Here is a 19,403-nt window from a genome sequence, read left to right as displayed (position 1 = left end):
CTCCTCTGAGCACCACGACAGGATCCCGAGAGACCAAATGTTTGGGGGAGCGGAATGAGTGACCCTGGGTAGGGACTCACTCTGCTCCTGCACAAAATTAGAAAGAAGAGAAGTTTTAAACCAATGCACTCCCTTTTAAAGATTTGGGACACTCCATGGTTTTCATTTGTGAGATGGATTTTATGTTTGACAACATGTAAAACCCCTTGAAATATTTGTTTTTAATGTTTTAAAAAAAAAAAAAACAAACAAACAATGGTTTTACAACTATTTATCATATTGTTGTGATTATAATGTACCCTTTGTATCTCAAGATGTAAACCTTCTTTGAAAAAACTTGAAATGAGTGTCAATAAATCTTTTCGAAAGAAAAATCTGTTCTTATCAGTTTAATATCTGATATGTCCTCTACCCGAGGACAAACATATTAAACGGATTTTTAGAACTGGGAGCTGAAAAAGGGGCTTGCTCCGTTCACTCCACGCATCGACCTGGCATTGCAGTGCCGCCGGGAACGGTGCACCCTTCTCTGGCCGTGTGGAAAAGCAAGCAAGCAAACAAGCAAGCAAACAATGACGCAAACGTACAGTTTCAAATGCTCCTCTGGCAGTGGCTGGAGGAAGGTGAGTCAACCTGCCCCACAGCTGATATCCCTCACGCGCCCTGGAAGGGCTGCTAGCCTCCAATCAACCCCGCATTTTCCCTGTATTTTGGTCCCCGGGGGCCTGCAAGCGCCTGATAACTTGAGAAATTTGTGGGGATTGCATGTTGAGGCCCAGACACTTTTCTCCACAGCCCGATTGGCTAGAGCCCGTGACAACATGGGGAGGGGGCGGGGATTTGGCAAGCTAAGAGAAGGCTACCGTGAGGGCGGTGACTGGGACCAATGGGGTCCTCGGCCGCTCTTGAGGAGAGGCCTGTACTGACTCTGGTTTCTCTTCATCACGCACAAGTCTTTCGCCTTTTACTAAAGACTTCCGTGGAGAGGAACACCAATGAGTTTAAGCTATTTTTGGCAGGCTCTGCCGTATGGCTGAGTCCTTTGAGTTTGTGAAAAGTCAAACAGCTGTCGAGGTCAGGAATGGGGAGGTGGGCGGAGGTGATGAAAAGCAGCCATTGCTCCGCTCATGTCAAAAGCAGCCAACCGCGACCAGCGAGATTTGTGCCAAGAGCCTGGCTGGAACGCCAGACACTTTGGGCCCATCGCTTCTCGGCCTTTTGGCTAAGATCAAGTGTAGTATCTGTTCTTATCAGTTTAATATCTGATATGTCCTCTACCCGAGGACAAACATATTAAACGGATTTTTAGAACTGGGAGCTGAAAAAGGGGCTTGCTCCGTTCACTCCACGCATCGACCTGGCATTGCAGTGCCGCCGGGAACGGTGCACCCTTCTCTGGCCGTGTGGAAAAGCAAGCAAGCAAACAAGCAAGCAAACAATGACGCAAACGTACAGTTTCAAATGCCCCTCTGGCAGTGGCTGGAGGAAGGTGAGTCAACCTGCCCCACAGCTGATATCCCTCACGCGCCCTGGAAGGGCTGCTAGCCTCCAATCAACCCCGCATTTTCCCTGTATTTTGGTCCCCGGGGGCCTGCAAGCGCCTGATAACTTGAGAAATTTGTGGGGATTGCATGTTGAGGCCCAGACACTTTTCTCCACAGCCCGATTGGCTAGAGCCCGTGACAACATGGGGAGGGGGCGGGGATTTGGCAAGCTAAGAGAAGGCTACCGTGAGGGCGGTGACTGGGACCAATGGGGTCCTCGGCCGCTCTTGATGAGAGGCCTGTACTGACTCTGGTTTCTCTTCATCACGCACAAGTCTTTCGCCTTTTACTAAAGACTTCCGTGGAGAGGAACACCAATGAGTTTAAGCTATTTTTGGCAGGCTCTGCCGTATGGCTGAGCCCTTTGAGTTTGTGAAAAGTCAAACAGCTGTCGAGGTCAGGAATGGGGAGGTGGGCGGAGGTGGTGAAAAGCAGCCATTGCTCCGCTCATGTCAAAAGCAGCCAACCGCGACCAGCGAGATTTGTGCCAAGAGCCTGGCTGGAACGCCAGACACTTTGGGCCCATCGCTTCTCGGCCTTTTGGCTAAGATCAAGTGTAGTATCTGTTCTTATCAGTTTAATATCTGATATGTCCTCTACCCGAGGACAAACATATTAAACTGATTTTTAGAACTGGGAGCTGAAAAAGGGGCTTGCCCCGTTCACTCCACGCATCGACCTGGCATTGCAGTGCCGCCGGGAACGGTGCACCCTTCTCTGGCCGTGTGGAAAAGCAAGCAAGCAAACAATGACGCAAACGTACAGTTTCAAATGCCCCTCTGGCAGTGGCTGGAGGAAGGTGAGTCAACCTGCCCCACAGCTGATATCCCTCACGCGCCCTGGAAGGGCTGCTAGCCTCCAATCAACCCCGCATTTTCCCTGTATTTTGGTCCCCGGGGGCCTGCAAGCGCCTGATAACTTGAGAAATTTGTGGGGATTGCATGTTGAGGCCCAGACACTTTTCTCCACAGCCCGATTGGCTAGAGCCCGTGACAACATGGGGAGGGGGCGGGGATTTGGCAAGCTAAGAGAAGGCTACCGTGAGGGCGGTGACTGGGACCAATGGGGTCCTCGGCCGCTCTTGAGGAGAGGCCTGTACTGACTCTGGTTTCTCTTCATCACGCACAAGTCTTTCGCCTTTTACTAAAGACTTCCGTGGAGAGGAACACCAATGAGTTTAAGCTATTTTTGGCAGGCTCTGCCGTATGGCTGAGCCCTTTGAGTTTGTGAAAAGTCAAACAGCTGTCGAGGTCAGGAATGGGGAGGTGGGCGGAGGTGGTGAAAAGCAGCCATTGCTCCGCTCATGTCAAAAGCAGCCAACCGCGACCAGCGAGATTTGTGCCAAGAGCCTGGCTGGAACGCCAGACACTTTGGGCCCATCGCTTCTCGGCCTTTTGGCTAAGATCAAGTGTAGTATTCGTGGAGAGATTTTTCTTTTTTGATCTGGGCGACACTTCTATGGAAGCGATGGCCAGTATGGCCTCTCCTGTGCAGGTTATCCCTAAGGTTGGGTTGAGGTTCACGCTTCGTTTCCAGGCAATCGTGACAGAAGAAGATGCTGTTTCAAGATCGTGGTTCTGCAAGAGGGTCATCATGGGCCAGCTTCTTTTGACGGTGGAGGATGTCTTGTGCATTCAATGGAACCAACAGGAAAAAGCTTTTGATGTCACCCTGAGGAATGAGGAGGTGTACAGAAAGGTGTCTGAAAATTGTTCGGCTGGAGCTGGGGTAAGGCCCCTTGCCTGCTACAAGATTTTGAGTTTGGACAGACCTAATTTCAGGCAGATTACAGTTCACATGTTTAACCCGTTTGTGACTGATCTTGCCTTGGCTGATTTCCTGGGCCGGTATGGAGAAGTGGTGTCAGCAGCAAGATATGTTAATGATCCAATGGGGTTTTGGACTGGCAGACGGCAGTTCCAGGTGTTGCTCAAGCCTGAGCCAGAAGGGCCTGGTGGTCTCAGACATCCACCCGCCTTTTTTAGTCTCGGTGGGGACCGTGGCTATTTGTTCTATTCGAGGCAACCGTCTTTCTGTCGGCAGTGTAGGCAGTCTGGCCACACGGAGGCAGGATGCACTGGGGTCTGCTGCCGTTTCTGTGGTCAGGGGGGACACGAGGCTAAAGACTGCACTGCACTGAAGGCCTGTCATGGATGTGGTGGACTTGATCACCTCTATCGGAGCTGTCCTGGCCATAGGAGAACCTTTGCAGAAGTAGCTGGGGCCACTGGAGGGCAGGGTAAGGCTCAAGACTTTGGAGGGACTTTCGTGCCAATGGGCAATACGTCAATTGATCCACAGCAAGCGGATCAGCTTCCAGGCCCTTCTGGGAGTAGAGTGGACTCTGTATCCAAGGTGCAGGGACTTGCCAGTGTTGCTGGAGAAGTCAGTGTGGACCAGGTGCCCTCGGGGATTACGGACGCGGTCCCCACTGGTGCCGCTCCCACCGAGCCAAAGCAAGGAGCACGAAGAGGTTTGAAGGTGTTGGAGGAGGGTCTCTCGATTGAAAAGGGGGAGTGTGAGCAGGTGGTGAAGAGTAAAAGGTCAAAGAGGGAGAGGGAGGGAGAGGGGAGGGGGCAGGCCGCAGAGGTGGGGGTTGATGTGGGTAGGGCTGATGGAATACAACAGGGGGGGGAAACGGTTAGAGGAGGGGCCCGGGGGCGGGATGCAATAGATACAGGTCAGGGGTTGGAGCATGTCTCAGGGGTTTTGGGTGAGGAGCCACCAGCTGGGTTGGAGCTTGATTTTGAGCTTTCTCCCGGTTTGCTCCTATTGTCGTCTCCTTTGAGTGAGGACGCATACGAGGGACCAAAAAGGCCTTCATCCTCACCAAATGCTGTTCCCTTTTCCTGGGCGGACCAGATGGATAGTGAAGGAGATGATCTGTATTCACAGTAGGGGGGGGGACTGTTTTGTTTTCTTTTTGTTTTTGTTTGAGTGTAAGCATCTGTAATTTAAAATGTTCTCCTTTGATGTTCTTTCTCTGAATGTGAGGGGAATGAGGAACACTGTTAAAAGAAGGATCGTTTTCGAATTTGTTAGCTCTTTGCGTGTAGCTTTTTGTTTGTTGCAGGAAGTCCACTTACGGGATATGGGGGATGTTGGGTGTTTTAGAAGGGAATGGACCAGAGGGGACTCAGTCTGGAGCATAGGGGGTGTTCACTCTACAGGAGTTGGGATTTTGTTTGGTTTTAAGGAGATTAAAGTGGAGGGTGTTTTTGTTATTGTCCAGGGGAGAATAATGGGTGCGGACATCTCCTGGGGAACAAACACGCTGAGAATCATTGTGGTCTATGGACCACAATCCTCAGCAGAGCGGAAAGAAATGTTTGGGATGCTGGAGCCGCACCTTGTCACCAACAGGCAGGTCATCATAGGGGGTGATTTTAATGTAGAGTTAGGAAAGGGGGGTGATGCCAGCGACCTGTACATTTCTAATCTTTTGAATAGTTTTGGTTTGGTCGATGGGGCGAGGGTGGTCAGGCCACTCATGGATGGTCCCACTTGGCGTAATTCGCAGGGGATCTTTAAGCGTTTAGATTATGTATTTTTTGTTAAGACCTTGAAGTTGGTTGCAGGAAGGGTGCTCCCGGTTTGCTTTTCGGATCATGATGGTTTGCTGTTTACGGTGAGTTTGGATTTGCCAGTCTTCGGGCCTGGGTTTTGGCGCTTAAATATTAGTGTGCTGGAGGAGGACTTGTTTAGTCAACAGTTTCTTTGGTTTTTTAAGGGTCTTATGGGACTCAAACCGCTGTGCCAGGGGTTGTTAGAGTGGTGGGAGGTGGCTAAGGAGAGGATGAAGATATTTTGTTTAAGTTATTGTCAGAGAAAGGCTGGAATGGCAAAGAGGGAGGTGGTCCATCTCCAGCACCGCCTTGAACTCGAGTATGCTAGGGGTAACTGTAAAGGTGCTGTAGACCATCAAGTTTGCGCATCCTTGAAAGCAAGTCTGAGACATATTTTTGAGGGTAGGGCCCGCGCATACCTGGTGCGGTCACGTCTGCAGTTCATTGAACAGTCAGAGACATGTTCGGCTGCTTTTTTTGGCTCCATACGGGCTGATAGGGCGAAGCAGCTGGTGTCAGGAGTTAGGAATAAACAGGGCAGGGTTGTGGTGGACACCTGCGAGATGGTGTGTGTCGCTACAGATCATTTCCGTGATGTTTTCACGGAGCGAGCGGTAGACATAGGAGGGGGAGGGGTGTTCCTGGATTTGCTGAACCAGCAGGTGCCAGGGAACATAGTGCGGGCTTTGGAGGCCCCACTGACCCTCAAAGAGCTTGAAGGTGCTCTCTGTAGGATGAACAGGCGCAAGGTGCCAGGCATTGATGGGTTGCCGGTAGAGTTCTATGTTAAGTTTTGGGACATACTTGGGCCAGTATTGTTGGAGGTGTTGACTGAGGTGCTCTGTACGGGGAAAATGGGGAGGTCTATGGCGACTGGAGTTATCTCCCTTCTGTTTAAGAAAGGGGATCGCGCTGATATGGATAACTGGCGACCGCTGTCCATGCTGTGCGTAGACTATAAGCTCCTGGCTAAGGTTCTGGCAGACCGGTTAAGCGTGGCCCTGCCACATGTGGTCCATGTGGACCAGACATGTGCAGTGCCAGGGCGCTCAGTAAGATGGAACCTGCAACTCTTACGGGATGCTGTGGCTTGGGCTGAGGATAGGCATCTGCCGCTTATGCTGGTCGGTCTTGATCAAGCAAAGGCCTTTGACAGAGTACATTGGGGTTTTATGTTTAGTGTACTGGAAAGGCTAGGTTTCGGTCAGGTTTTTGTAGGGTGGCTGCGCACATTGTATAGGGGTGCGGGGAGCAGGGTTTTGGTTAATGGGCACCTGGGGGAGGCTTTTAGTTTGTACTCTGGGGTGAGACAGGGTTGCCCGCTCTCACCGCTGCTCTATGCGCTTTACATGGAGCCATTGGCAGCTGCCATTCGGGCTGATCCTGGAGTGAGAGGTTTTTTTGTGCCTGGCAGTGGGGGTCTGCGAGTCAAGCTGTCTCAGTATGCTGATGACACTACATTGCTGCTGGACAGGGATGAGTGCCTTATCCGTTCATTGCAGATTTTTAGTGACTTCAGCCGGGTGGCTGGATCAAGCCTTAATTGTGCAAAGTCCTCGGTTAAGTTCTTTGGGAGGTGGAGAGAAAGGACGGATGTACCAGGGGGTCTGTCTCTCTGCTCTGGGCCTCTGAAGGTCCTAGGGGTAAGTTTTGAGTCGCCTCATGGTGCCACAGTGAACTGGACGAGGCGTCTGGAGGCGGTCCAGAGGAAGATTTCTCTCTGGAAGAGTAGGTGCCTGACGTTTGTAGGGAAGGTACTTGTTCTCAAGGTGGATGTTTTGCCTTCTCTCCTGTACCTGGCTTACATATATCCACTACCAGTCAGTATGAGGAGGCCTCTCATGCGTCACGTATTCGGTTTTATTTGGGGGGGGAGATATGAGTATGTTGCGAGGGCCCGCATGTTGGCAGGGGTTGAGGAAGGGGGGAGAGATGTGCCACATCTGCCACTGAAGTTGGACTGCATTTTCGTTTCTTTTATGTGTAGGGAATTAGCTGGCCCAGTGGTTCACCCCTCTGGCTATTTTTTGCGCCTCTTTTTTGCCTACCAAGCAAGGCAGCTTTTGGTTTGGGACAACTTGGCTCCCCGGGTAGAGCAGCAACCATGGCACTACCGCCATGCAGCCAGGTGGCTGCGGGCGCACCCGGAGGCTTCTGCACCAGCCCTGCAACTTAATCACAGGGCCCTCTACAAAGAGGTTAAGCAAAGGGTCATTGCACCTCCGGTCCCAGGAATATTGCCAAGTGTTTGGAGGGGGATTCAGCCTCATGGGCTTGATAATGGCCTTAAGGACCTGAACTGGTTGTGCCTCCATAAGTGTTTGCCAGTACAAGACATCATGTACCGGCATGGGTTGGCAAGGTCTCCGGTGTGTCCTAGGATTGGGTGCTCGGTAGAGGAGACAATTAGGCATGTAATGTGGGACTGTCCCTTTTCTAGGGTAGTATGGGAAAGGGTGGAGCTGTGGCTACGGAAGGGAGTCTTTGGGTTCCAACTATCATGGGAAATGGTTGAGAGGGGGGTGGGAACAGGACTGGGTTGGGCAAAATTAGCTGTTTGGCTAGTAATTAGCATGGTAAAGAGAGGCTTGTGGGTGGCTAGACAGGACCTAATTAAGAACAACAGATGCAGTAGAGTGGATGGGGTGGTGAGCAGAGTAAAAGCAGACTTGAAGAGGAGAATTGAGAGGGACATCCTGAAGTGGGGAATGCATGCTGCTTTAGAGAGGTGGAAGGGGGGTTTTGGTCTGTGGGATTGAAATAGGGGGGGGGGGGGGGTAGGATGTTTAAGGTAAACTTTTGTTTGGCTTGGTTTGTTTTGTTTGAACAAAATGGATGGAGTGGGTCAATTGTGTTTTGGATTTTTGGACCTCATATGTAAACTGTTTTCTTTGTTTTGTGACATTTGTTTTGGAGTGAGGAACTGAAATAAAAAAAAAAATAAAAAAAAATCTGTTCTTATCAGTTTAATATCTGATATGTCCTCTACCCGAGGACAAACATATTAAACGGATTTTTAGAACTGGGAGCTGAAAAAGGGGCTTGCTCCGTTCACTCCACGCATCGACCTGGCATTGCAGTGCCGCCGGGAACGGTGCACCCTTCTCTGGCCGTGTGGAAAAGCAAGCAAGCAAGCAAGCAAGCAAGCAAACAATGACGCAAACGTACAGTTTCAAATGCCCCTCTGGCAGTGGCTGGAGGAAGGTGAGTCAACCTGCCCCACAGCTGATATCCCTCACGCGCCCTGGAAGGGCTGCTAGCCTCCAATCAACCCCGCATTTTCCCTGTATTTTGGTCCCCGGGGGCCTGCAAGCGCCTGATAACTTGAGAAATTTGTGGGGATTGCATGTTGAGGCCCAGACACTTTTCTCCACAGCCCGATTGGCTAGAGCCCGTGACAACATGGGGAGGGGGCGGGGATTTGGCAAGCTAAGAGAAGGCTACCGTGAGGGCGGTGACTGGGACCAATGGGGTCCTCGGCCGCTCTTGAGGAGAGGCCTGTACTGACTCTGGTTTCTCTTCATCACGCACAAGTCTTTCGCCTTTTACTAAAGACTTCCGTGGAGAGGAACACCAATGAGTTTAAGCTATTTTTGGCAGGCTCTGCCGTATGGCTGAGCCCTTTGAGTTTGTGAAAAGTCAAACAGCTGTCGAGGTCAGGAATGGGGAGGTGGGCGGAGGTGGTGAAAAGCAGCCATTGCTCCGCTCATGTCAAAAGCAGCCAACCGCGACCAGCGAGATTTGTGCCAAGAGCCTGGCTGGAACGCCAGACACTTTGGGCCCATCGCTTCTCGGCCTTTTGGCTAAGATCAAGTGTAGTATCTGTTCTTATCAGTTTAATATCTGATATGTCCTCTACCCGAGGACAAACATATTAAACGGATTTTTAGAACTGGGAGCTGAAAAAGGGGCTTGCTCCGTTCACTCCACGCATCGACCTGGCATTGCAGTGCCGCCGGGAACGGTGCACCCTTCTCTGGCCGTGTGGAAAAGCAAGCAAGCAAGCAAGCAAGCAAACAATGACGCAAACGTACAGTTTCAAATGCCCCTCTGGCAGTGGCTGGAGGAAGGTGAGTCAACCTGCCCCACAGCTGATATCCCTCACGCGCCCTGGAAGGGCTGCTAGCCTCCAATCAACCCCGCATTTTCCCTGTATTTTGGTCCCCGGGGGCCTGCAAGCGCCTGATAACTTGAGAAATTTGTGGGGATTGCATGTTGAGGCCCAGACACTTTTCTCCACAGCCCGATTGGCTAGAGCCCGTGACAACATGGGGAGGGGGCGGGGATTTGGCAAGCTAAGAGAAGGCTACCGTGAGGGCGGTGACTGGGACCAATGGGGTCCTCGGCCGCTCTTGAGGAGAGGCCTGTACTGACTCTGGTTTCTCTTCATCACGCACAAGTCTTTCGCCTTTTACTAAAGACTTCCGTGGAGAGGAACACCAATGAGTTTAAGCTATTTTTGGCAGGCTCTGCCGTATGGCTGAGCCCTTTGAGTTTGTGAAAAGTCAAACAGCTGTCGAGGTCAGGAATGGGGAGGTGGGCGGAGGTGGTGAAAAGCAGCCATTGCTCCGCTCATGTCAAAAGCAGCCAACCGCGACCAGCGAGATTTGTGCCAAGAGCCTGGCTGGAACGCCAGACACTTTGGGCCCATCGCTTCTCGGCCTTTTGGCTAAGATCAAGTGTAGTATCTGTTCTTATCAGTTTAATATCTGATATGTCCTCTACCCGAGGACAAACATATTAAACGGATTTTTAGAACTGGGAGCTGAAAAAGGGGCTTGCTCCGTTCACTCCACGCATCGACCTGGCATTGCAGTGCCGCCGGGAACGGTGCACCCTTCTCTGGCCGTGTGGAAAAGCAAGCAAGCAAGCAAGCAAGCAAAAAATGACGCAAACGTACAGTTTCAAATGCCCCTCTGGCAGTGGCTGGAGGAAGGTGAGTCAACCTGCCCCACAGCTGATATCCCTCACGCGCCCTGGAAGGGCTGCTAGCCTCCAATCAACCCCGCATTTTCCCTGTATTTTGGTCCCCGGGGGCCTGCAAGCGCCTGATAACTTGAGAAATTTGTGGGGATTGCATGTTGAGGCCCAGACACTTTTCTCCACAGCCCGATTGGCTAGAGCCCGTGACAACATGGGGAGGGGGCGGGGATTTGGCAAGCTAAGAGAAGGCTACCGTGAGGGCGGTGACTGGGACCAATGGGGTCCTCGGCCGCTCTTGAGGAGAGGCCTGTACTGACTCTGGTTTTTCTTCATCACGCACAAGTCTTTCGCCTTTTACTAAAGACTTCCGTGGAGAGGAACACCAATGAGTTTAAGCTATTTTTGGCAGGCTCTGCCGTATGGCTGAGCCCTTTGAGTTTGTGAAAAGTCAAACAGCTGTCGAGGTCAGGAATGGGGAGGTGGGCGGAGGTGGTGAAAAGCAGCCATTGCTCCGCTCATGTCAAAAGCAGCCAACCGCGACCAGCGAGATTTGTGCCAAGAGCCTGGCTGGAACGCCAGACACTTTGGGCCCATCGCTTCTCGGCCTTTTGGCTAAGATCAAGTGTAGTATCTGTTCTTATCAGTTTAATATCTGATATGTCCTCTACCCGAGGACAAACATATTAAACGGATTTTTAGAACTGGGAGCTGAAAAAGGGGCTTGCCCCGTTCACTCCACGCATCGACCTGGCATTGCAGTGCCGCCGGGAACGGTGCACCCTTCTCTGGCCGTGTGGAAAAGCAAGCAAGCAAGCAAGCAATGACGCAAACGTACAGTTTCAAATGCCCCTCTGGCAGTGGCTGGAGGAAGGTGAGTCAACCTGCCCCACAGCTGATATCCCTCACGCGCCCTGGAAGGGCTGCTAGCCTCCAATCAACCCCGCATTTTCCCTGTATTTTGGTCCCCGGGGGCCTGCAAGCGCCTGATAACTTGAGAAATTTGTGGGGATTGCATGTTGAGGCCCAGACACTTTTCTCCACAGCCCGATTGGCTAGAGCCCGTGACAACATGGGGAGGGGGCGGGGATTTGGCAAGCTAAGAGAAGGCTACCGTGAGGGCGGTGACTGGGACCAATGGGGTCCTCGGCCGCTCTTGAGGAGAGGCCTGTACTGACTCTGGTTTCTCTTCATCACGCACAAGTCTTTCGCCTTTTACTAAAGACTTCCGTGGAGAGGAACACCAATGAGTTTAAGCTATTTTTGGCAGGCTCTGCCGTATGGCTGAGCCCTTTGAGTTTGTGAAAAGTCAAACAGCTGTCGAGGTCAGGAATGGGGAGGTGGGCGGAGGTGGTGAAAAGCAGCCATTGCTCCGCTCATGTCAAAAGCAGCCAACCGCGACCAGCGAGATTTGTGCCAAGAGCCTGGCTGGAACGCCAGACACTTTGGGCCCATCGCTTCTCGGCCTTTTGGCTAAGACTGCGGTCGCCTCCTTTTGATGGTTAAATTCTTGCCTGTTGTGGCTCTGAGTTAAACCAGCTCTTGGGAGGAAATTGTCTACATTCCTTGTTTAAAGTTGTGCAACTTTTCTGTAGTTGCATATCTTAAACAAATAGGAATTCATTGGCCCAGAGAATCTCTTACCTGCGCTCTGCCGGATTCAACACCTTGTCCAGGCCAAAACTTGAAAAGGTAAGTACGTTTTTAGATTTTTTTCCTTTTTATATTTTTAATTGTATTTACTTATTTATTGTTCATTGTTTTTTTTGTCCATTGTAAGTTTTTTACTGATTTTAGATCCTTTTAGCTTGTGGTGCCTCCACCATGTCGGCCACCCATGCCAACATGCGGAGGCACCACAGCGTCCGTTTTAAGTTTAAAGAAAAGGATGGAAAGCTCCTGGAGATGTCAAGGCTAGATTTCTCCAGGAAGCTAATCCAACAGGCTTTGAAATTCACAGCAAACGATTTGAATTGTATTTTGACACTACCATTAAATACAGGTTTTGATGTAAGCTTCCAGTCTGCGGCTATCTTGAGAGAATTTTGGACAAGATTTGAGTCTGTGAAACCCCAGTTTTCTGCATTTGTTGTTGAAAAACTGACTGATAATGCATTGAAAACAGTCATTGTCAGAATGTTTAATGAGACAGTGAATGCAGAAGACATTTGTATATGGCTGGGGAGATACTGCACTGTTAAAGGCCAGGCTACCAAAGTGAGAGATGAGGACGGCATCTGGAATTGCGCTTGGAGGGTCCCCATTCAACAATGGCAGGACCCCCAGGGCTTCCAAGGCCTGAAACATCTGCCGTCAATGATAGTTCTGGGTGAAAACAGGGGCTACATCCACTACCAAGGTCAGCCCAAGCTCTGCCGCAAGTGCGGTGAGCATGGGCACCTGGTAGAAGCGTGCACAAAAACCTTTTGTGGAAAGTGTAGAGAAATTGGGCACACTTTTGAGGAGTGCACCAATGGCAGGAAGTGCAACCTTTGTGGAGAAACAAATCATCTCTTCAGAGCTTGCCCCAAATCGTTTGCCAACAAACTAAAGGCAGCAAAAGCCAATGAACAAAATGGAGGACAAAAAGAAAAAGAGCAGGTTGAAGAGGCTGGGCAGGAAAATTCAAATCTCCCGCCAGATACTGTGATTGGAGAGGAGGGATCATGTGAGGCGGGAGAGGGGGAGGGGCCTGCAACAGCCCCATCAATGGAGAGTGGAGAGGAGGATGGGGAGATGCAGGAAGTGGGCGGAGCTAGTTCAGAAATGGAAGATTTTCAACCACCTGAAAATAGTGAGGATGCCCCCCTCCCCGATGCCCAGCAAACAAAGAGACTTGCATCGGAATTGTCCTCTGAGTCTCCTGTAGCCTCAGAGAAGAGGGGAAGAGTTGGGACTCTCTCAGACAGTTCATCTGTGGAGGAGCCCAGAGTCTTCCCCTCCAATTCACCAAATGAAGTCTCTTTCCTGACAGTAGCTCTACAATCAACCCCTAAGGACTCCAAGCTAAATGCAGCCTTGCGTCAAAGGCCAACCCCCAGAGTCCGACGGGGGAATGGAGCTCAACTCCCTCCTTCATCACCTGTTGAAGTGAAGGAGGAGCCCCGTTCACAAGAAATAGTCTAACTGCCTTTTTTTAAAAAAAAAAAAGATATTTTAGCATCTTAAACCTCTATTTAGTGTTTTTAAAATTTCATACCTGTTGTTTTTAATCATACTCATGACACTCACCTTCTCAACCATCAATGTGAGAAGTGTGAAGTCGAGAGTTAGAGCCCAGAGTGTTTTATCCTTTCTTAATTCTACAAAGTCAGATGTGTTTTTAATGCAGGAATGTGGCATACCGTTTTTAAAACACTACCGACAGTGGGAGGAGATGTGGCCACAGACATCGATATGGAGCGGATCAAACCAAAATAAGAACGATGGAGTGGCCATTTTAATAAAAAACCCTCAGGTTCTGGTGAAGGGTAGCACTGTGGTGAGAGACGGTAGGGCACTTTTAGCACACTTGACCTTTATGGGACAGGATTTTAACCTTCTCAATATTTATGGCTTTAACGACAAAAATGACAGGTATGACCTTTTAGAAGACCTGCAGTCCCACATGCTAGGGAGAGTGCCATTAGTTTTAGGAGGTGATTTTAACTGTATTTTAAGTCGAAAAGATAGAAAAAGAACAGGGGAAGATTTTAAAATTGACAAAACATCGGTTTTATTACAGGGCATATGCAGGGATTTTAAACTACAAGACTGTTTTAAAACCATGCATCCCAGAGAGGAGGGCTTCACCTGGTTCAGTGGTGATGGCACCAGAGCCTCTCGCATAGATTTTATTTTCACACGGGACTGCCCGCCGACCGATGCTAGATTGACCCCTGTTTTCTTTTCTGACCACCTGATGCTCTCCTGCACCCTTTCACTCTCTTCAGGTGTGACTTTTGGAAGTGGTCTGTGGAAACTCAACTGCTCCCTGCTTGAAGATCAACATCTAGTTCAGCAGTACAGGGAGCAGTACCGAGAGTGGCAGACCCTTCAAGACATGTACGATACACGAGCACACTGGTGGGAGATGGTGAAGGGAAAGACCCAGACTTTTTTCAGACAGGCAGGCAAAAAAAGAAAGGGCAAGGAGAACAGACGCATGATGGGACTGCAGAAGCGACTACAGCGCTATTTTAACCTCAACCAAAATGGAATGGATTTTAATGAAGAAATTAGAGAAATCAAATCAGAGATGTCGGTTTTAGCTGAAATTAAAAGCAAGGGTGTCATTTTAAGGAGCAGGGAACGGGAAATAGAGGAGGGTGAGAAGTGCACCAGGTATTTTTTTAAGAAAATTGTTAGTAAAGGGGGGACCATTTTAAAACTAAAAAAGGAAAACGGGTGCATAACAGAGAATATCGAAGAAATTAAACAGATTGTGGAAAATTTTTACGTAGAATTGTATAAAGAAAAGCCCATTAGAATAGACACCATGAATGAAGTTTTAAAATCCATCGATAAAAAAGTAAAAGACAGTGTGCTTTTAACCCAAGATTTTACCATTCTAGAGTTAAATAAATGTTTGTCAAGTTTTAAAAAAGGGAAGTCCCCAGGACAGGATGGACTTCCCTTGGAATTTTATTTGACCTTTTGGGACATTTTAGCACCTGATTTGATCGATGTTTTTAAAGACTTTGAGCACCTAGACCGACTTCCTGACAGTTTTAGAGTAGGGATAGTGACTCTACTGCACAAAAACAAAGACAAGACCGACCTGATGAACTGGAGACCTATCGCACTTTTAAACCTTGATTGTAAACTTTTTAGCAAACTTTTAGCCTCACGTATGTCCTTGTTTTTAAAGGGGGTGATTCACCCGGATCAAGGCTGTGCCATCCCAGGGAGGAAGATCACCGACAGCCTGGTACTGATCCGAGACACCATCTGTTACGCGAGAGACAGAAACATCCGGCTAGTAGTCCTAAATTTAGATTTTGAGAAAGCCTTCGATCGGGTCTCGCACCAGTACCTTTTCAAGGTACTGCAAAAAATGGGGTTCCCAGAAAGGTTTCTAGCTTGGGTGGGATTGCTGTATCGGGACATTACCAGCAAATTTGTGATTAACGGGCATTTGACAAAAGCAGTCGATATTAACTGCGGTGTCCGTCAGGGTTGTCCGTTATCTGCCCTCCTATACATAACATGTATAGAACCGCTGGCACAGATCTTGAGAAGGGATCAACGAATCAATGGGTTGGGAGTACCGGGGAGCGGGGGACTGGACACCAAGTGTATTTTATACATGGACGACGTGAACATTTTATGCACCGACCTTTTATCCGTCAACAGGACGCTGGACTTGACTGACTGGTTTGGACAGGCTTCTGGGTCAAAGTTGAACAAAAACAAGACCCAAGCCCAATTTTATGGACCGTGGACAGCGACTGAGATGACAGGACTCCCTTTGACTGTGACCCAGACTGACCAAAAAATACTGGGGATCAAATTTGACAGGGAGGGAGAAGGAACAACAAATTGGCCAGACGTGGTAGGGAAAGTAAAACAAAGACTAGGATATTGGGGACTTAGAGGACTGACTATTGAAGGAAAGGTTTTAATCATCAAAGCGGTGATTTTACCTTTGCTTTTACTCATCAGTTCTGTTTTTATCCCACCTAGGAGAGTGCTTTTAGATCTGGAGCGAGCCATCTTTTATTTCCTGTGGGGCTCCAAGTGGGAGAGACTGAGGAGGGAGGTCATGAAAAGGCCAAAAGAGAAAGGAGGAAAAGGAGTGCCTGACCTGTACTTGTTTTTAGGAAGCCGATACACCGCACTACACCTCAAACAAGCCACAGACCCATCCGGAAACCCCAAAACTACAGCCATGACACGTTTCTGGATGGGATCGTACCTCAGACGATTGAAGATTTTACCTACAGATCTTAAAGTACCCGTGTCTTTTAGCCTGCCACCAGCCTATGCTTTTATCCCGACGTTTTTAAAGCATTTTAAACTGGAGCAGGAGGAGCTGCATATTTTAACCAACCACCGTTCTCTGATCTCTGTTGTGCAGGAGCAGGAGCCAGTGAGTCCAGTGCGCGGGCTCGCATTTGGCGAGCCCTCAACAGTTTGGCGCAACGTGAACCATTCCGCTCTTCCAAACAGACTCCGGGACCTGTCATGGATGGTGGCTCATGAGATTCTCCCAGTCAGGTCCGTCATGCACTCCCGGGGCATGTCAACACGCTCAACCTGCCCCCGACCCGGTTGTGGCGCGCCAGAGTCGGTGAGGCATTTGCTCTGGGAGTGCAGCGCTGCCGTAGACCAGTGGGCAATGGCCGGCTCCTTGCAATTCCCGTACTTGCCAGCAAGGGAGGTCCTTACAGCACAACTGGTGCTCTATGGGGTGAGCCAAAAAACACTGAAGAAAGATGACTTTGCCCAGATGTGGCTCACCCTAGCCGCCATCAAAGACGCCATATGGACCTCCAGAAACTTGCTGGTAAGGAAGCACATGCAGATCCCCCCCGTGGCTGTGATCCGGATGGCTGTAGGCGGCAGGCCTAGGACACAGCCACAAAGAAGCATCGCCTCTGTGCCCATTCGGACGAAGGAGCCGGAGCCACACATGAAAAGGTCAAAGCAGCGGCGGCCTGGCTCTCCGGGTGAGGCAGGTGGGAAGGAGCAACAGGGTGAGGATCTCCTCTGAGCACCACGACAGGATCCCGAGAGACCAAATGTTTGGGGGAGCGGAATGAGTGACCCTGGGTAGGGACTCATTCTGCTCCTGCACAAAATTAGAAAGAAGAGAAGTTTTAAACCAATGCACTCCCTTTTTAAAGATTTGGGACACTCCATGGTTTTCATTTGTGAGATGGATTTTATGTTTGACAACATGTAAAACCCCTTGAAATATTTGTTTTTAATGTTTTAAAAAAAAAAAACAAACAAACAATGGTTTTACAACTATTTATCATATTGTTGTGATTATAATGTACCCTTTGTATCTCAAGATGTAAACCTTCTTTGAAAAAACTGAAATGAGTGTCAATAAATCTTTTCGAAAGAAAAAAAAAATCTGTTCTTATCAGTTTAATATCTGATATGTTCTCTACCCGAGGACAAACATATTAAACGGATTTTTAGAACTGGGAGCTGAAAAAGGGGCTTGCTCCGTTCACTCCACGCATCGACCTGGCATTGCAGTGCCGCCGGGAACGGTGCACCCTTCTCTGGCCGTGTGGAAAAGCAAGCAAGCAAGCAAGCAAGCAAACAATGACGCAAACGTACAGTTTCAAATGCCCCTCTTGCAGTGGCTGGAGGAAGGTGAGTCAACCTGCCCCACAGCTGATATCCCTCACGCGCCCTGGAAGGGCTGCTAGCCTCCAATCAACCCCGCATTTTCCCTGTATTTTGGTCCCCGGGGGCCTGCAAGCGCCTGATAACTTGAGAAATTTGTGGGGATTGCATGTTGAGGCCCAGACACTTTTCTCCACAGCCCGATTGGCTAGAGCCCGTGACAACATGGGGAGGGGGCGGGGATTTGGCAAGCTAAGAGAAGGCTACCGTGAGGGCGGTGACTGGGACCAATGGGGTCCTCGGCCGCTCTTGAGGAGAGGCCTGTACTGACTCTGGTTTCTCTTCATCACGCACAAGTCTTTCGCCTTTTACTAAAGACTTCCGTGGAGAGGAACACCAATGAGTTTAAGCTATTTTTGGCAGGCTCTGCCGTATGGCTGAGCCCTTTGAGTTTGTGAAAAGTCAAACAGCTGTCGAGGTCAGGAATGGGGAGGTGGGCGGAGGTGGTGAAAAGCAGCCATTGCTCCGCTCATGTCAAAAGCAGCCAACCGCGACCAGCGAGATTTGTGCCAAGAGCCTGGCTGGAACGCCAGACACTTTGGGCCCATCGCTTCTCGGCCTTTTGGCTAAGATCAAGTGTAGTATCTGTTCTTATCAGTTTAATATCTGATATGTCCTCTACCCGAGGACAAACATATTAAACGGATTTTTAGAACTGGGAGCTGAAAAAGGGGCTTGCCCCGTTCACTCCACGCATCGACCTGGCATTGCAGTGCCGCCGGGAACGGTGCACCCTTCTCTGGCCGTGTGGAAAAGCAAGCAAGCAAGCAAGCAAGCAAACAATGACGCAAACGTACAGTTTCAAATGCCCCTCTGGCAGTGGCTGGAGGAAGGTGAGTCAACCTGCCCCACAGCTGATATCCCTCACGCGCCCTGGAAGGGCTGCTAGCCTCCAATCAACCCCGCATTTTCCCTGTATTTTGGTCCCCGGGGGCCTGCAAGCGCCTGATAACTTGAGAAATTTGTGGGGATTGCATGTTGAGGCCCAGACACTTTTCTCCACAGCCCGATTGGCTAGAGCCCGTGACAACATGGGGAGGGGGCGGGGATTTGGCAAGCTAAGAGAAGGCTACCGTGAGGGCGGTGACTGGGACCAATGGGGTCCTCGGCCGCTCTTGAGGAGAGGCCTGTACTGACTCTGGTTTCTCTTCATCACGCACAAGTCTTTCGCCTTTTACTAAAGACTTCCGTGGAGAGGAACACCAATGAGTTTAAGCTATTTTTGGCAGGCTCTGCCGTATGGCTGAGCCCTTTGAGTTTGTGAAAAGTCAAACAGCTGTCGAGGTCAGGAATGGGGAGGTGGGCGGAGGTGGTGAAAAGCAGCCATTGCTCCGCTCATGTCAAAAGCAGCCAACCGCGACCAGCGAGATTTGTGCCAAGAGCCTGGCTGGAACGCCAGACACTTTGGCTTCTCGGCCTTTTGGCTAAGACTGCGGTCGCCTCCTTTTGATGGTTAAATTCTTGCCTGTTGTGGCTCTGAGTTAAACCAGCTCTTGGGAGGAAATTGTCTACATTCCTTGTTTAAAGTTGTGCAACTTTTCTGTAGTTGCATATCTTAAACAAATAGGAATTCATTGGCCCAGAGAATCTCTTACCTGCGCTCTGCCGGATTCAACACCTTGTCCAGGCCAAAACTTGAAAAGGTAAGTACGTTTTTAGATTTTTTTCCTTTTTATATTTTTAATTGTATTTACTTATTTATTGTTCATTGTTTTTTTGTCCATTGTAAGTTTTTTACTGATTTTAGATCCTTTTAGCTTGTGGTGCCTCCACCATGTCGGCCACCCATGCCAACATGCGGAGGCACCACAGCGTCCGTTTTAAGTTTAAAGAAAAGGATGGAAAGCTCCTGGAGATGTCAAGGCTAGATTTCTCCAGGAAGCTAATCCAACAGGCTTTGAAATTCACAGCAAACGATTTGAATTGTATTTTGACCCTACCATTAAATAAAGGTTTTGATGTAAGCTTCCAGTCTGCGGCTATCTTGAGAGAATTTTGGACAAGATTTGAGTCTGTGAAACCCCAGTTT

The 19,403-nt window shown here is 49.6% G+C and overlaps 15 non-coding genes and 4 pseudogenes across 15 annotated transcripts; all 19 read left to right on the top strand.

Moving 5' to 3' along the window:
* Positions 1-354: 354 nt before the first annotated feature.
* LOC139619715 (U2 spliceosomal RNA) lies at positions 355-528 on the top strand (annotated as a pseudogene).
* A 395-nt stretch (positions 529-923) lies between these two features.
* LOC139618782 (U5 spliceosomal RNA) lies at positions 924-1,039 on the top strand. Its single transcript, XR_011689793.1, has one exon. It is a non-coding gene; the product is annotated as a U5 spliceosomal RNA (small nuclear RNA).
* Positions 1,040-1,202: 163 nt separating this feature from the next.
* Positions 1,203-1,394, top strand: LOC139619482 (U2 spliceosomal RNA). Its single transcript, XR_011690475.1, has one exon. It is a non-coding gene; the product is annotated as a U2 spliceosomal RNA (small nuclear RNA).
* Positions 1,395-1,789: 395 nt separating this feature from the next.
* Positions 1,790-1,904, top strand: LOC139619074 (U5 spliceosomal RNA). The gene has a single exon (XR_011690079.1). It is a non-coding gene; the product is annotated as a U5 spliceosomal RNA (small nuclear RNA).
* Positions 1,905-2,068: 164 nt separating this feature from the next.
* Positions 2,069-2,260, top strand: LOC139619551 (U2 spliceosomal RNA). The gene has a single exon (XR_011690544.1). It is a non-coding gene; the product is annotated as a U2 spliceosomal RNA (small nuclear RNA).
* A 383-nt stretch (positions 2,261-2,643) lies between these two features.
* Positions 2,644-2,758, top strand: LOC139619073 (U5 spliceosomal RNA). The gene has a single exon (XR_011690078.1). It is a non-coding gene; the product is annotated as a U5 spliceosomal RNA (small nuclear RNA).
* Positions 2,759-2,922: 164 nt separating this feature from the next.
* On the top strand, positions 2,923-3,001 carry LOC139618759 (U2 spliceosomal RNA; annotated as a pseudogene).
* Positions 3,002-8,011: 5,010 nt separating this feature from the next.
* LOC139619830 (U2 spliceosomal RNA) lies at positions 8,012-8,215 on the top strand (annotated as a pseudogene).
* Positions 8,216-8,614: 399 nt separating this feature from the next.
* LOC139619072 (U5 spliceosomal RNA) lies at positions 8,615-8,729 on the top strand. The gene has a single exon (XR_011690077.1). It is a non-coding gene; the product is annotated as a U5 spliceosomal RNA (small nuclear RNA).
* Positions 8,730-8,893: 164 nt separating this feature from the next.
* On the top strand, positions 8,894-9,085 carry LOC139619481 (U2 spliceosomal RNA). Its single transcript, XR_011690474.1, has one exon. It is a non-coding gene; the product is annotated as a U2 spliceosomal RNA (small nuclear RNA).
* A 395-nt stretch (positions 9,086-9,480) lies between these two features.
* LOC139619071 (U5 spliceosomal RNA) lies at positions 9,481-9,595 on the top strand. Its single transcript, XR_011690076.1, has one exon. It is a non-coding gene; the product is annotated as a U5 spliceosomal RNA (small nuclear RNA).
* Positions 9,596-9,759: 164 nt separating this feature from the next.
* LOC139619480 (U2 spliceosomal RNA) lies at positions 9,760-9,951 on the top strand. The gene has a single exon (XR_011690473.1). It is a non-coding gene; the product is annotated as a U2 spliceosomal RNA (small nuclear RNA).
* Positions 9,952-10,346: 395 nt separating this feature from the next.
* LOC139619325 (U5 spliceosomal RNA) lies at positions 10,347-10,461 on the top strand. Its single transcript, XR_011690325.1, has one exon. It is a non-coding gene; the product is annotated as a U5 spliceosomal RNA (small nuclear RNA).
* Positions 10,462-10,625: 164 nt separating this feature from the next.
* LOC139619067 (U2 spliceosomal RNA) lies at positions 10,626-10,817 on the top strand. The gene has a single exon (XR_011690072.1). It is a non-coding gene; the product is annotated as a U2 spliceosomal RNA (small nuclear RNA).
* A 387-nt stretch (positions 10,818-11,204) lies between these two features.
* Positions 11,205-11,319, top strand: LOC139619070 (U5 spliceosomal RNA). The gene has a single exon (XR_011690075.1). It is a non-coding gene; the product is annotated as a U5 spliceosomal RNA (small nuclear RNA).
* Positions 11,320-17,067: 5,748 nt separating this feature from the next.
* LOC139619814 (U2 spliceosomal RNA) lies at positions 17,068-17,246 on the top strand (annotated as a pseudogene).
* A 395-nt stretch (positions 17,247-17,641) lies between these two features.
* Positions 17,642-17,756, top strand: LOC139619069 (U5 spliceosomal RNA). Its single transcript, XR_011690074.1, has one exon. It is a non-coding gene; the product is annotated as a U5 spliceosomal RNA (small nuclear RNA).
* Positions 17,757-17,920: 164 nt separating this feature from the next.
* Positions 17,921-18,112, top strand: LOC139619056 (U2 spliceosomal RNA). The gene has a single exon (XR_011690061.1). It is a non-coding gene; the product is annotated as a U2 spliceosomal RNA (small nuclear RNA).
* Positions 18,113-18,507: 395 nt separating this feature from the next.
* LOC139619068 (U5 spliceosomal RNA) lies at positions 18,508-18,622 on the top strand. Its single transcript, XR_011690073.1, has one exon. It is a non-coding gene; the product is annotated as a U5 spliceosomal RNA (small nuclear RNA).
* The last annotated feature ends 781 nt before the right edge of the window (positions 18,623-19,403 follow it).

This window comes from Trachinotus anak, unplaced genomic scaffold (genome assembly GCF_046630095.1).
Source record: "Trachinotus anak isolate AG129_WGS33_773 ecotype Australia unplaced genomic scaffold, CSIRO_AGI_Tana_v1 ptg000003l, whole genome shotgun sequence".
NCBI classification, from domain to species: Eukaryota; Metazoa; Chordata; class Actinopteri; order Carangiformes; family Carangidae; genus Trachinotus; species Trachinotus anak.
Note: the sequence above shows the minus strand (reverse complement) of the source record. Positions and strands in the feature narration are given on the sequence as shown.